This window comes from Palaemon carinicauda, chromosome 16 (assembly GCF_036898095.1).
Source record: "Palaemon carinicauda isolate YSFRI2023 chromosome 16, ASM3689809v2, whole genome shotgun sequence".
NCBI lineage: Eukaryota > Metazoa > Arthropoda > Malacostraca > Decapoda > Palaemonidae > Palaemon > Palaemon carinicauda.
The window spans coordinates 126,064,638-126,075,000 of NC_090740.1; positions in this window are offsets into that span (position 1 = coordinate 126,064,638).

Below are 10,363 nucleotides of genomic sequence, written 5' to 3' on the forward strand. Positions count from 1 at the left end.
TTATAGTATTACTTTGCAATTAGGACTATCATAACATATTTTTTATGGAATATAGAGATATTACAAACTGATTTTAATACTTTTTTAAGATATTGTGTATATTACTTTTCAAAAGAATTGGAAATGCTAAGCTCTTAATTTCTATAGATAAAAGGGCATTAATGTCTTCCAAGCATACTAAATGGGTTCATGTTCACATCTGAAGAAATAAATGGCAAGATTGTAATTTTCTTTGCGAAATTGTCTTTTAAAATAAAAACAGGATTTTAAAACTGATTTCTTTCCATACTTACCCTCGAATAGTAAATTGCTACTAATTCGCAAGTGCCAACATGACTTTAGAATAAAGTAAAACTCATTTCTTTCCTCTCTCTCTTTGTCGTATAACATCTACTTGGAGGGGCCGTTATAACGCCACCCACCTGCCAAGTACTGATAAACAAGTGGAGACAAACGACTGCTGAGTGAAAACCACAACAAACCCGAGATTCAAATTAGTGAAGTAGTTACATTTAACCTACTGTAGCCTATCACCTTAAACAAAGTGTGCAAGAGCGAGGGAAATCATTGCTTTCCAAAGGTAGATATGGCAATAATAGATTTCAGTTTAAATATCTAGTTTATTTCTAAGAAATAAAAAAGGCTTATTGTTCTTACACGAGTACAAACCATCTTCCTTTGATATTTTTCTTTAGGTAAGAGGAAGTCCCTGTAACCAAAATGGTTGGGTTAAAATCCAAGGATGTCATACATTCGTTTCTCAGGCGGGTTGATTCCAATCCACCTCCTGTAACCTGAAATTCAGATGATAGGGCTAGGCTTCTGTCGTTGACTGTCATGGAGAGACCTATATCACCAAGGGATACTTTGTCTTCAATGTAAGACTAAATTAAAGTGATGAGTTTACCTTGCTTTTCATCCTCCCCTCTTCAGAAGGATGGCAGAAAAATAGTTCTAATTTAATCTAAAATACAATAGTAACTATATGGTAGTTTACCAGCATAAAAGTCCGATCCAGGAACAAAATGGGTCGACCACTACACACTAAGGAAGGAAAAGAGCAAAAAATGCTAGACATTCTTACTCTCATCCAAGAATGACATTGCAACCACTCTCTTGGGAGAGGTGCTTCTTTTCTAGGAAGTTGAGTACGCTACACTGAGTTACTACCACTGGTCCTAAAGAAAATGTATCAAGTGACCTGTAGGTGCATTCTTATATTTTGTGGTCTGTGAAGATTTTGTGGCATTTCCAGATACCGTCTCTCAGGACTTGACATACTGACAGGCTCTTCCTAAAGGTTACGTGGCACCTATTCCACTGACCTCGTGAGCTCGAGGCTGTGCCAGTTCCTCCGGCTTTTATGCTGCCTTGGTTTTGTTCTGTTGATAGTTTTTTAAAGTCAGAGAGGGATGAGGAATCTTACGATCGATTAGCAGGACCAGTAACCTTATGATCGGTTAGCCCAATCAGGAACCTTATAATCATTTAGCACAATCAGGAACCTTACGATCAGTTACTGAGATTATGAATCTTATGATAGAGAATCATGCAATTGGGAACTATATGATCTGGAACAACGACTGAAATTTACATTCGGGCCTCAGCTCCCAGCTCCATTTTTTTCACTTTCAGTGTTTAATAGTTAATCATAATATTCTCTCCATCTTCTCTTAATGTCATCATCCCTATGCTATATATTTCCATCCCTGTCCCTGATGACTACCAGTTGCCCCAAATCCTGTCTTTGGCTTTTCCTCAAGTTTGAAATCGTATAGGTATCCTTTTCTCTTTCCTTTATTCCTAGCCTTTCATTTAACTGCTCTACCGCTCTTCCAATAGCTATACCTACTTTCCTCCTAGAATCTTTTTCCTCTTCTCTGTACCCTTCCTCTGCTCCCTGTGCCTGTCTAACTTTCGAGTCCTTGATTGCCTTTGATTTTCTTTTAACTGACTCTTGCACCTGTCTCTTCCACCATTTTTCTTCATTCGTTACACCATATCCACTGATTCATCTCACTAACTCCTCCGTTTCCCGTACACATATTAATAACTGCATGTTCGTAAGTCGTAAATTCATTAGCTTGATCTCGAATTTCAGCAACTTTAGATTTGATATTATCATTATCATTATTGCTATTATTGTTATTATTATGATTCCTTGTCACGAATAGCTTTTTAGATTGAAAAATAAAGACCCAGGGTTTCGAAAACCCCTCCAATATTTCAACTTGAAAAAGTCCAGCCGTATGACTAAAAAAGTTAGGAGTTCGTCAGCTTGAACAATAAAAGCGCAAGACTTACCAAACAGGTGCTTTGCTTCAACAACTCAGACTCGGGGACACATTCAAAGACCAGTGCTTCAAAGCAATAAAGTCGCGAATGTCACGTAATCACACCGAGAAACTTTGGAAGTAGTATTGCGTTTTTAATTGAATATTGTATTCCTTTTGACTCCTCTTTGTTGAAATTTTAGTTGAAAAATTCAGATCTATACTCTATTGATGCCTTGGAATCTTTATTAATTGCACTGTCCTGAAACAACTACAGTTTGTGAATTTATTTGTCTGGTAATCTCGTTCTTCAACATTATTAACCGTGCTTTTCTAAAGCCCTGTCCACACGATCGAGCATGCCCGACGGGAAAACAGCGATACTAGGCCACAACAGTTAGTGAAAATAAGGGTTAATGACGTCAGAAGCGGGAAAACTAAAGGAAGGGATCTGGCAACACTGTATGATGCCATATCCCTGTCTGTGGTTTTCCCACTTCTGACATCATTAACCCTCATTCTTACTAACTATTGTGGTCTGGTATCACTGTTTGCTCGTTGGGCATGCTCGATCGCTTAACAGAAAAACAAAAAACAAAAAAAAAAAAGCCTTCTTACCTCAAATCCACTGGAGAGTGTTTGACTCTCTTACGTGGGTTTACTTTATAGTTTTAATTTCCTATGTAATGTGACTCTCCACACCTTCAAAATTATACCATTTGATTTTAGGCCTTATTATTAAGAATAGAATTGGCCTACTGGGTAGCCCAGAACTTATGATTTTTTAATTTAATTTATATGTCATTGTTAAGGGTATATAGCTTTTGAATCCTCAAAAAACTATTCTGCTTCATAATAATTTCAGAAAAAGCTTTCCCAATATAAATAAGTAGTTTGAGAACTTTTTGAATGATCCGTTTGATAGAACAAATGACAAGGATGGTTGTAGGAATCGAGCGGATGCTCTTTGCACTTTGTCCCATTAGAGGCCTTATTTAGTTGGTCAGTTAATTCCCAGAGTAAATTTTGACTGCTTTTTTAAACCATACAAAGAACTATGTATTGTTGTGCTTGAAATTCTTCTCTCTTTATCTATATCCTCGAAACAAAATTGAAATTTAGAATTATTTTGCATGTCTGGTAAACTAATATAGTCTCCCTTAAATAAAATTTTCTTTAAAAAAAGTAATGAACATTTTCTTTTATTATTTAGCATAGACTAATGTAAATAGGAATCAAAGTACCATTTATATGTAAATATTCATGTGAGGATTGATGTTTGTTATACAGAAGTATTTCTAAAAGATCTTTAGTACAATGAATTAATATGATATATATTTACAAGGCTACTAGTTCTAAAGCTAATGGAAATAGGCGATAGAATAGCTTGGTGGAGGTATCTGATTGGTCGAAAAATATTTTTAACAGAAATACAACATACTGTATTCACTAAACATGTACTGTAGATACCTCAATACAAGGACGTACAATTTAACTAGAGCATTCTTTTCAAACCGGGAAAAATTGCATTTAGCTGCTTGAACTGATTTAATTTCCTCCTGTCAGAATTATTATATATATTCAACGATTATGAAACTACGTTTAATGAAACCGTAGACGAAATATGTTTCAAACTCATGAACTTCGATGTTTAACTACTAGGTATATTTTTAGTGCAATTGGCCCATCACTGGTTTAGAGATAATCAAAATGCATTTATTATACATATATGGAGCTTATATAAAGCCTAAGAACACAAACTATCGTATAAATCTAAGCTTGCCGGTAAAGTTTAGGTGGTGGAGTTGTGGGAAGAACAGCCAAAGGTTTAACACACAGTTGACTCTCTCTCTCTCTCTCTCTCTCTCTCTCTCTCTCTCTCTCTCTCTCTCTCTCTCTCTCTCTCTCTCTCTCTCAGTGAGTGACTCGATTGTATTCCTAAAACAATCATTAAGATATTTATATATCATAATTCTCATTTTTCAAAATCATTGCATATGATATACATATATAAATATATATATATATATATATATATATATATATATATATATATATATATATATATATATATATATATATATATATATATATATATATATATATATGTATATATATACATATATATATATATATATATATATATATATATATATATATATATATATATATATATATATATATATATATATTGTATATATATATATATATATATATATATATATATATATATATATATATATATATATATATATATATATATATATATTGTAAGGACAGTGAGACAAGCGTCACCAAGATCAACTGATACTTTATTCAAATGTGCACGGGAGTATATTACAAGGTGCGGACGGAAAGGTAGGATGGCGCTGGCGCCAAATCAGATTGAAGTGCCCGCCAAAATATATGTGTTTTCTTACACTTACAAATATACGAATTATGAGTTAACAGAAACATGTAGTGAAATGATACATATGTCAAAATGTAGCTCTGATAGAGCGGAATACATATACATGGGAAACCACGGTGTGGCGAAAGGAGAATTCAAATAAATAAATAGTTTGTCGATTTTCTGGACGACGAAGGGAGCGGTGTCCTTACAAGTACTCCCCCCTCAAGACATCGGGCGGCGTAGAGGGCTGATGATCAATCTTCGTATCTTTTCGGGCGTCGGAGGGTTCCTCTTGTTTTTGAACGGAAGGGCGCGCCGGTGGTCGGCGTAAGGATCTCTTCCTCTTATCGTCGTTTAATGATTTTTCTTTCGTTGGGCGCCTTGTTTTGAGGTGGAACTCTGGATCTGCCAGGTCCGGCGGTGTCGCTTCCTTCGAGAAACGCTGGTTTCACGCGGTCTATTGAGACCCAGTCCTCTTGGCCATGGACATCGAGAAGGAAGGCTTTCGTTGTCTTTTTAATTACCCAGTAGGGGCCTCAATAAGGTCTAGTTAGTGGTTGTCGATGAGCATCGACACGGACGAAAACGTACCCGCAGTCATCCAGGTTTTTTGGCTTGAAGTGCTTGGTTCTGTCCTGGTAAGTTTTGACACATGGCCTGAACTTCCTGGCGATGTCCCTTAGGTGATCCAGCTGCGTGTTGTCGGTTGATGAGGGAAAGAATTCGCCAGGAACTGTGAGCGCCTCCCCGTAAACCTTTTCGGCGAGCGAAGGTTCGCCGTCTGCGCGAGGGGCGGTGCGAAGGCCGAGGAGTACCCAAGGAAGTCGTGATTTCCAGTCCCCGTCCGTGCAGCTCGCCATCAGGGACGCCTTGAGGGCGCGGTGAGTTCTTTCGACCATGCCGTTTGCCGCGGGGTTGTATGCTGTGGAGCGTCGTCCCCATCAGGTTCGCCAAAGCGAGCCATATTTCTGTATATCCAGTGTTCTGTCTGTCGTGATGTCGTCAGGAACGCCAAACCTGCTCACCCAGCTTGACAGGAGGGCTTCGGCGCATGCTTGAGTCGTAGCTTCGGTCATCGGGGATGCCTCCAACCACCTTGTGGAGCGATCGATGATCGTAAGCAGGTAGCGAGCAGATCCAGAAGGGGGCAATGGTCCCACGACGTCGATGTGTATATGACCGAAACGTCTTTTTGGCTGGGGAAAATCGCCTACCCCCGATTCGGTGTGACGGCTGACTTTGCTTGACTGGCAGTTAATGCATGACTTCGCCCATTCCCGGGCGTCCTTTTTTATCCCTGGCCAGACGAACTTTTCAGACAGAAGGCGAGCGGTGGTGCGTCCTGAGGGGTGTGAAAGTCCATGGATGATATCGAATATTTTCCTTCTGCAGGAGGCTAGTATCCAGGGACGTGGGCGGCCTGTGCTGGTGTCGCAAAGAATAGTTACTCCTGCTGGTGCGAGGGGAATCGCACTTATCTTGAGCGCGGATGGCCCCGTCAGGTGATCCTGTGCTTCTCGGTCGGCGCATTGTTCGGTTGCGAGATTGGCGTAGTCAATTCCCAGGTGGATTGCATCGATTTCAATCCTTGAAAGGGCGTCCGCGACTGGGTTTTTCTTTCCTGGGACGTAACGTATGGTGCACCCGAATTTGGCGATTGATGCGAGATGACGTTGTTGTTGGGAGGACCATGCGTCTGTCGATTTCGTGAAAGCGTGTACGAGGGGTTGATGGTCCGTCGCGATTGTGAAGGGAGTACCCTCCAAGATGTGCCTGAAGTGGCGGACGGCGAGGTACACGGCGAGGAGTTCCCTATCGAAGGTGCTGTATCTTGTTTCGGCGGGTTTCAATTTCTTGCTGAAGAATGCCAGCGGTCGAGGAGAACCATCGACGAGTTGCTCCAGCACAGCCCCACAGGCGACGTTGCTGGCGTCGGTCGTTAGTCGCAGGGGCGCGTTGTCGTCGAAATGAGCCAGGGTGGTGGCATTCGCGAGGGCATCCTTCGTCCGGGCGAATGCCTGTTGCTGGGGCAAACCCCACTCGAGTTTTTTTGCTTTTCCTTTCAGGACGTTGTCGAGGGGTGACAGGGTTTGTGCGATGTTGGGGATGAAGCGCCTATAGTAATTGACCATCCCCAGGAACTCCTGAAGTTGGCGGATGGTCGTAGGTATCGGGAACTTTCTGATGGCGTCGACCTTGGTTGTCATGGGTTTTACCCCGCACGAGGATATGCGGTGACCAAGGAAATCCACTCCCTCTGCACTGAACGTGCATTTGTCGAAACGTACGACCAGGCCGTTCTCCTGTAGGCGTTTGAGGACAGTGCGGACGTGCCCCCGGTGTTCCTTCTTGGTTTTCGAGAATATCAGGATGTCGTCGACGTAGCAGACGCAGAAAGGTAGGTCACCCAGAATGCTATCCATTAGTCGTTGGAAGGTCGCCCCGGCGTTGCGTAGACCGAAGGTTGAGTATGCGAAGGTGTAGGATCCAAACGGCGTTACAATGGCAGTTTTCGGGATGTCTTCCGGAAATACGGGGACCTGGAAATAAGACTTGAGGAGGTCCATCTTGGTAAAATACTTCGCGCCGTGCAACGCGTTCGTTAGGTCCTGCATGTTGGGCAGCGGGTAATGATCGAGCGTTGTGATGAGGTTGAGGCGCCTGTAGTCGCCGCAAGGTCTCCAGGACCCGTCCGGTTTTTTTACCATGTGTAGGGGTGATGCCCAGGGGCTCGATGCTTTCTTACAGATACCCATGCGTTCCATGTCCTCGAAGGCGCGTTTGGCATCCTTCAGTTTCTGGGGCGGGAGACGGCGGAATTTGGCGTGAGTGGGAGGTCCTGTCATTGGGATGTGGTGGTAGATTCCATGCTTGGACGGGGAACCTGGCGAGTGTCGGAGCTCGGGCTTGAAAACCTCGGGAAATTCTCGTAGGAGGTCGGCGTAGGGGTGCGTCGTTACGGCGGATACGGACATTGTTGCAGGGCCGTGTTCTAGGGCGCGGGACTGGCAGGTTCCCGTGTCGATGAGACGTCTGTTAGCGACATCGACGAGGAGTCCGTGGTGGGCGAGGAAATCCGCACCGAGGAGGGGGCGATTGACGTCAGCGATAGCGAAGAGCCAAGAATACGAACGGGCCATGATAGATATCTTGAGGGTCTTGATCCCATAGCACCGTATGGGAGATCCATTGGCGGCGATGAGTGAGGGAGCGTTTTTGTCGGGACCACGGTCTAGGTCGGACTTGGAAGGTGGGAACGTTGACTGCATTGCGCCGGTGTCTACCATGAGTCTACGGTTGGAAATGGAATCGAGGATATAGAAACCAATCTTGTTTTGGTTAACTGCGGCTGCGATGGTGGCAGGTGGATGCTTCTGGCGTCATCTTCTAGGGAAACTGCATGGTGCTCTACATTTCTTGGCGTCACTGCCGAACTGTTGGTGGTAGAAGCACCATGCTGGGTTAGTCCTAGGGTTCGGTCGCGTCGGTTGCGGTGGTTTCTTTCTTGATAGAATGTTGATCTCGTCGTCCTCAGGGGCCGTTGCCGAGGAGTCTATGGAAGAGCAGCTGCTGAAGGAGGAGAACGGAGGCCGTGTTGACGATGATGCTCCGAGGCGAGATGCTTTGGAGGCCTCGTGGAGCTTCTGAGCCTTTGACAGGAGTTCGTTCATCGGGAGCGTGTCGGCGTCTGTCAATTGGGCCCTTACGTCCTGTGGTAGGCGTCGAAGAAAGATCTCGCGAGATAAGCTAATTTCACGTCGTCGGCCGTTGCTGTCTGTTTCGGGGAGCATAAGCAGGCCGGTTAGCTCGTCCCACGCCTCGACAGGAGAGGTGTCACCCATGGGCTTGCTGGCGAGGTCCAGTACTTTCTGTGCCCTTGCTGAGATGGAGAGGGAGTAGATACCGATGAGTTTCGTTCTCAGGTCGTCGTATGAAACTTGGCCGGCCTGGGCGTCGAACCATGGGGAAATCTTGTCGAATACCTCTTCAGGTATGGAGGTGAGAACGATGTCAGCCTTGGCGCAGGAGTTGCTGAGTCTAGTGACGCGGAAGAGTACGTCTGCTCTCAGGAACCAGGAAGCGGTGTTGTGTTGAGAAAAGGACGGCAGTTTGACTTTGGGCGTGGAGGCAAGGCCGTTGGGTGCGATGGGCGTGTTGCTTCCTGCATCGTGGCCAGACGACGAGTCAGCGAAGAGGTGAGAAGTTGATATGTCGGTTAAGCTCATCCTACTGCCTTACGTTCGCCGAAGTGTGGGAGAACCAAAGGCAGGCTCGTGCCTAAGGTAACGGAGTATAGAGAAGGTAGCACGGCCGTAATAAGTCCGTTAATGGCAAAGCCAAAACCGCTGATGCTACTTATCACTCCGGGGTCACCAGTTGTAAGGACAGTGAGACAAGCGTCACCAAGATCAACTGATACTTTATTCAAATGTGCACGGGAGTATATTACAAGGTGCAGACGGAAAGGTAGGATGGCACTGGTGCCAAATCAGATTGAAGTGCCCGCCAAAATATATGTTTTCTTACACTTACAAATATACGAATTATGAGTTAACAGAAACATGTAATGAAATGATACATATGTCAAAATGTAGCTCTGATAGAGCGGAATACATATACATGGGAAACCACGGTGTGGCGAAAGGAGAATTCAAATTAATAAATAATTTGTCGATTTTCTGGACGACGAAGGGAGCGGTGTCCTTACAATATATATATATATATATATATATATATATATATATATATATATATATATATATATATATATATATAGGCAAATTGAATAAACATTGAATTTATGAATACTTTTTTCCTAGCTAGTCTTTTACTCTCTGGCAAATAAAATTTCAATAAATTGGCTGTTATTTTATTATGAATTACCCGGTGTGTCCTATTACACCAGTTTATTTTTATCTAGTCTCCATCGTGCTTTTAAACAGGCCTCAATTAAACTGTTTGTAAATCATAAGACTCCTATAAATATGTTTTAGGCTCGTGAATAGTAAGGGGCGGGTGGAGGACCTTACATTTGAAAATATTATTCGTTTTTTTTCTATCTTGATAAACTTTTATCAGTTTTCAATAGCACAGGGAAACAGAAGACACCTTGGGAACATTTATATGTCAAATGCATTTTCTGAATTGCTCATTTTATTAATACAATAGTTGTAATGACCAATAAATTACATTATTAGAGAGAGAAATCACAATAATAGTGCTAATAATGATAACACTAGCATTAGGAGTCTTATAAATTAAACAAAAACTAATTCTTAATAACAGCAATAATAAGACATCAATAAAAGGGGCCAGAACTACAACATCAACTAAAGAATCGATGACAGGAATCAGAGTAATGGATGATGATACGATATCATCACTATCATAATAGACGTTTGATATAGAAGGTGAGACTAGAAGGGCTAACTATATACCTATATAGATACATGTGATAATTCGGTATGTCAGTTCTTAATACTCAAGTTTATTATTATTATTATTATTATTATTATTGTTATTATTATTATTATTATTATTATTATTATTATTGTTGTTGTTGTTGTTAACATTATTATTATTATTATTATTATTATTATTATTATTATTATTATTATTATTATTATTATTATTATTATTGGTAGTAGTAGTACTAGTAGTATTACTTGCTAAGCTACAGCCCTAGTTGGAAAAGCAG